Source organism: Onychostruthus taczanowskii, unplaced genomic scaffold, assembly GCF_017590055.1.
Source record: "Onychostruthus taczanowskii isolate IOZ18803 unplaced genomic scaffold, ASM1759005v1 scaffold14, whole genome shotgun sequence".
Taxonomy (NCBI): Eukaryota; Metazoa; Chordata; class Aves; order Passeriformes; family Passeridae; genus Onychostruthus; species Onychostruthus taczanowskii.
This window is the reverse complement of record NW_024498573.1, coordinates 441,651-447,772: the sequence shown is the minus strand read 5'-3', so window position 1 is coordinate 447,772 and position 6,122 is coordinate 441,651.

Sequence of the window (6,122 nt, the reverse complement as noted above, 5' to 3'; positions counted from 1 at the left end):
CTCAGAGGTACTTAATGCAGCCCCCCCAAATCAGCCTGGTCAGTGTTCCTGCTCCAGCAGAGATGCGCTGGATTTGTTGAGTGTCATCAGCAGAAAACAGGCACAAAAGAGCAGCACACAGAGCTGCAGTGGGTGGCACCTGCACAAGCAGCCCTGGCACTGATTGCCCTCACACCACTATTTCCAAATCGTGGAAACCATTGCAGGGTTGGCTCAGGTGTAAGCTCTGATGTTCAGATCAGGAGGCACTAGTTTGTCTCCAGGGGAAGCAGCCTGACCCACACCAGTCATTTTTGGCATTCCTGGCCATCATCATCCTCTGCCAGGGACTTACATAGACAGCTTGAAGCACTGGCCAGGTGGGTGGTTCCTGCTGCGAAATACAGGGGCAGGCACAGATCCTGTGAAAAATCCAAGGAGCTGAAGCAGGAGTTTTCTTCCCTCCCAGTCAGAGCACAGCCTGGCTCCCACAGCCAAGGCACTGCAGAGGGAGGGTGGGTGGATGCAGCCCGGCTCCCCCGGGCTCTGGGCTCCCCCAGAGCTGTTCTTCCACTCCCCGTGCTCCTGCAGCCATCGGCAATCAGAGGCTGATTGCTCACTGTCAGCCCTGGGTCAGCAACCCCCACCGCTGGGGGTCCCAAACATCCCTCCCGTACCCAAATTCCAAAGAGGAATTGTTCCAAAGGGGGCTGAAGCCTGGGGCTGGGGCCGGCAGCGCTGCCCACAGCAGCCACAGCCAGCACGGGCTGAGCCTCCGGTGCAAACAGCGAACATCTCCTCGGGAGTCCTGAGCTCCTCATTAGAGCTGAACCGAGGAGTGATGTCATGCTGCATCACCTGCCTCCACGAGGGGCTGACAGCGCTTCCTTTTGTGCGCAGCCTGCTGTTTTCACAAAAACACCAAAGTCACAGGTTATTTAAAACTCTGGATGCCTTAACACTGCACCGAGCTGGATTCGCAAGTCGTGAGGGTGCACAGGCACGGAGCCACACGCACACACGCCATGAGCCCACGGCACTCCATTTTCCAGGAATCCAAGCTAAGGAGGTTTCCCTGTGCCGGCAGAAGGCAGGGCCCGCTGCACATTCCTGGAGGCTGAAGTCAGCGGGAGTGGAGGACGCCCAGCACCTCCGGGAGAGCAGGCAGGCTCCGTGATGAAAGCCAGCTTACTCTGCACCTGCCTAAGTAAGCACAAAAATCCTGAAGTCACAAAGAAACAAAGGAGAAAACAGGAAAAGGCGCTTCAAAGAGGGAAATTCCCAGGCGCTGAGTTTTGTCTGTGGACACAACTCTGCCTGGGCTTCTCCTGAGAGCAGCAGCACAGCCTGGGACCAGAGCCCAGGAAAACACGTGTGCGGTGGGCAAGGAACAGCCCAGGCACTGGCCAGGGCACAGGGAAACGGTGCTTTGCTGGATAAACCCACCAGGTGATGGAGGTGAGCCCCCGAGAGCCCTGCAGACGTGGAAGCTGCTCTGCCAGCACACGGTGGCTCCAGCACAAGGGCTCCAGCCCCTGTGTGTGCTCAGCAGGCTCAGGAGCAGCCTGCTGCAGCCCCCAGACCTCCTCCCACAGGCAGCTCTGCTCTGCAAGCAGGAGCTGTGGGAGAAGCCAGCTCCAGCTGAGCCCCCAGAGCTCACAACACACCCAGAGCAAGCAGCTGAAGCAGTCTCTCCCCCGCCCAGTAAAGCAGCAGCACACCTGCAGTGCCGGGTCAATGCTCACCTCTGCAAGCTGCCCCTCGTGCTCTGCACCATCCCCTCCTGGAGCTGGGGGTGCAGAGCTGCAGGATTTATAGCCTGCTCCTGCCTGCAGCACTCACTGGTGGCCAGGAGCACCTGGGAGCACTGGGGGTGATGCAGCCTTGCAAGCAGCAGGGCCATTTCCATGTGTTTAATCAGGTGACTGTAGCCTGCTGTTTCTGCTGTCAAATCTACATGGAGACCAGCCTCTGGTCTGTGTTCAGGTCCATACTACTTGGAAACTCTGAATTCTTGTCTTGCAGGATTAAAACTGCCTGCCTGCAGTTTGGGGCAGATCCCAGAGAAGCAGGATGCAGTGCTGGTGTTCGTGGTTCTGCTCTGCACTGCAGGGAAAAAGGACCAGTGCAGCAGAATGCCCAGAGCAGGTGGGGGGCACTGGGCACTGTCTGCCGGGGGCCAGGGGCTCACAGGCAGCTTCAGCTCCCAGCAGAGCAGGGGGGCTGCCCTCTGCCCCCCTCTCCCTGTGGGGAAGCTCCAGCCCTGGGCCGTGCAGCTCAGGGGTACCAGAGCTGGTTTTGTGTCTGCCCCACAGGCTCACAGGCCCGGTGTCAGCTGTAATCACCCCCATCCCATTCCTGCCAGGTGCAGGGACCAGGCAGCAGCAGCAGGAGGAGGAGGAGGAGGAGCAGGAGGAGGTGGCCTGGGCGACCTCCCCAGTCACAGGAAGCACACGTCCATCCTCTCTCGCTGCTGCTCAGCCTGGTTCCACCGCCAACTACTCCTAATGACACTTCAACAAACACACAACAATCTGTCTTCATGAAAATCAGTGAATAAATTTAATTTAAAAATACTTTTCTATTTCTGGACAGGCACCACTCTGCGCCAGCTACTTCAGAATCAGCTGAAGCCTGCACAGTGCCCAACAGCCAGACTGCTCAAGGCTGTAATGGCAAAACACAGCACTCAACCCTCTGTGAGCTTAACAAACAGCTCCCCTAACCCCTCCTCTTTATGAGGTGTACATGGGGTCTCAGTGCTTGGCTTCTGTCCTCCAGCTGATGTCTGTGTGCCTCACGAAGGGGAAAAAAGGAGAAGAAAGCCTGAACCGTGCAGGTCCCCGGGGGTTTGTCCCTGTGGGACCCCTGGGGCTGGGGCAGGGCAGGGCAGGGGTGGCCACTGGCTGCTCTCCTGCCCAGCACAGGACACCAGGCGTTGGTTCGAGGGGTGGAGAATTTCAGAGAGTCTCTTTCTCTGCTGGCTGCAAGTCCCCACAGTCTGCACATCCCTGCAGAGTCACGCTGGCCTAATTATGTCTTCAGGCAAACACAACTTATTTACCGAATGTGCTGGGTCCTGCCGCCGGCCCCCGCGCATTCAGAGCCCGCGGCCGGCACACGCTGCCCACAGGAGCGGCCATCCGTGCCAGGAGGGCACTGCCAGCCTGGCCCTGGGGGTCTGGGACACAGCAGGTCCTGCCCCTCGAGCAGCGCTGGGCGCCGTGTTTGTGGGTGGGTGGGAGGGTGAGCTGCCAGCTCAGATCTATAATCTGTAGCAGCTTGTAAGAGGCACCCCCTCTCCCTGCCCTCCAGGAGCTAAAAACAGTCTGAAAGGTCCCCCTTCCCCCGGGAAGGAGGCATGTGGCATCCACTTGCACGGTGCAGAGTGGCTGAGTTTTTTATCCGCCCTGGGGGTGCTGCTGTGCCGGGCCCTCCCATGGCACACACAGCCCTGGCTGCAGCAGTGCTGCAGTGGCCACTGAGCCCCAGCCCTGCAGCCCCTGCGGGATGATGGACAAAGCTGTGTCACTGTGCTTTGGGATCCCCTGGAGCTGTTTTCTGCATCAGTGTTGGAGCTGGGGGAAGCCACAAGAGGCACCCCCGGGGCAGACGTGTGTGCAAGCACTTGGGAGGCAGCAGAGGGGGGCACATTGCTCTCGACGTTGTCTCCCAGTTTCCAGCTCCATGATAAAGCTCCTTGAGCAATCTTGTAACACATATTTCAGTGGTTCCACGCCCTCAGCACCAGGCATGCATCCCCTGGAAGCTGCAGAGGGCTCCTGTGGGTCAGTGGGGCCATGCCCAGAGCAGCGTCCTCAGAGCAGGCAGGGTGCTGCTTCCAGCCCTGAGTTAATTACAGCAGCGGCTCCAGACACTGCTGAAATGAAAGGGAAGGATGAGCAGCTTTCTAGCTCTGCCTTTATTTTCTAACCCCAAGTAAGAGTCACGTTGGAAGAGAGGCAGTGATGGATAATACAGCTCAATGGAACGGTCTGAGTGTGAAGGGGAAAACCAGGAAAGCCTCACATCCTGGTCCCAAACTGGACATTGATCTGCTGTCTCCTGGTTTTCTCATGTAAACTGGGGAGTGGGAGATGCTTAGTCTGAGGGCATTCCGCAGATCAATTAGCTTTTGGGAAGCACTTTGAAGATTTAACAAGTTGTATAAATACAATTGTTAGCACAGACGGCTTCTGTATTGCAACAGAACCCGAGAATGCAGCCCAGATCAGAGCCTCTCTTGGCTGTCCTGGCAGCTCGGGAGCTGCCCTTGGAAAAGCCCTGGTCCCCTGGGTGATCAGCACCCTGTGGCACGCAGGAAGGGCCAGGGTCACTGCCAGGCTCAGGGGAGCTGCCCAGGGCATATCCCTGGTGGCATTCCCGGGACGTGGAGAGCACAGGGGGCTTCCTGCAACCACCCACATCACTGAAGACCCCCTGATCCCCTGGGCCCCCGAGTGTACTCAGCACTGCTGGGTTCCCTGGCCTGGCCCTCCTGAGGTGCCCGAGAGGCACTCCAGCTGTGGCCAGTGGTTTCCCTCGGGAATTCAGTGGGAACTGTGCATGGCACTGTGCAGGTGCATCCCCCGGCAGAGCCTCGGTCCCACCCGTTGCTCTGAGAGCGAGCTGATGCAGCCTGGCCCTTAAAGCCCAGGAAAGACAAAGGATCACTCTCCAAACAGGCCGGAGGTGAGCAGGAGCTGGCATGCAGAGAACCATCCACCCGACTTCGTTTCCAGCACCTCCCCACTGCAGGGCACTTCACAGTTCTGTTTCCTTTCTAATCAATTCAGATGAAATACAAACTGAGTGCTAATCACAGAGCACAAATAGGGAAGAATATGTAGAAAAGAAAAACAACCCTCACCACCTTTGTTTTCAGTAGAGTTTATGGCAGGCATCACATTTCAAACCGCTGGCAGAGGAGCTGCTGCTGCTTGCAGCTTCACTCATTTCCAGTGTGTGCCCCACCAGGCCAGCACTCAGCACCACGGGACAGGCTGCAGAGCTGCACCAAAGCAAAAGGAAACTTGAGATGAAACAGAGTGGGGCCATTGGCTCCTGGCATTATCCTGAAGATGTTTGTCAACATTTTAGTTCAGCTAAATGGCCACTATTTTACAGAAATACAGAAATATTTTGTTTTGATATAATCATGGTCTGGGGGGATAACTTTTGGAAAAACACATTAACCTTTCCACACTGTACTTCTGAAGATTCCTGAGAGTAGGGCAGGGATGGCTGCAGCCTGACTGCATTATCTGAGGCATCTTTGGATTTACAGTCTTGTTCTCTAACATTTGTAGCACTCCTATGTTGAAAACACAGGGCTGAAACACGGCAAGGTTTGTAAGAAAAATGGTCTTGGGCCTTAACTGCCCCTCCTGCCCTCCTCAGGCAATCCATCAGTATGTGCGGACAGGCAGACCCGAGACAGGAATTCAGCTGATAAAGGGAATGCAAATTGCAGGTACCGGGATGGTCCCTGGCCTCCCTCGCCGAAGCCAGTGCCTCGCGGGGCAGGAAGGGGCCCCTCGGGCCCCTCTGGCTGTGCTGGGCTCAGGTCTCACTGGGCTGGGCTGGCACACGGAGCAGGGGCTGGCCACGCTCAGCGCGGAGCTGGGAGCGCTGGAGCTGCTGCAGCCGGGGGTGCGCAGAGGGTCAGCCCGGAGGCTGGCGCTGTCCCGGTCCCCCTGCACCCCGGTCCAAGGTGAGCATCCCCGGAAGGCGAGGCAGGAGCGCAGGAAGCCGGGTCGGCTCCCGCAGCAGCCCCGTGCCAGCCCCGGTGCCCGGGCCGCCCCTGAGCCGCGGGGCCGCTGCAGGCCCGGGCTTGAGCCGAGCGCCCGGCGCGGCCCCGCCGGGAGCCGAACAGGTCGGGCGGCTCCGGGCTGTGGGAGGAATAATCGCTGGGCTTGATTCAGCGAGCCGGGGCGGCCAAACCGGGCGAGGATGGCACTGCGGAGCCAGCCGCGGCACCGCCACCTAGCCCCGGCGAGCGGTGGCGTTTGAAGGACTCTACAGAGCCGAGCCGAGCCGAGCCGAGCCGAGCCGAGCCGAGCCGAGCCGAGCCGAGCCGAGCCGAGCCGAGCCAGGCGCGCTCCCCGCGGCGGGGGCGGCGGTGGGTGTGCGAGGGGTGTGCG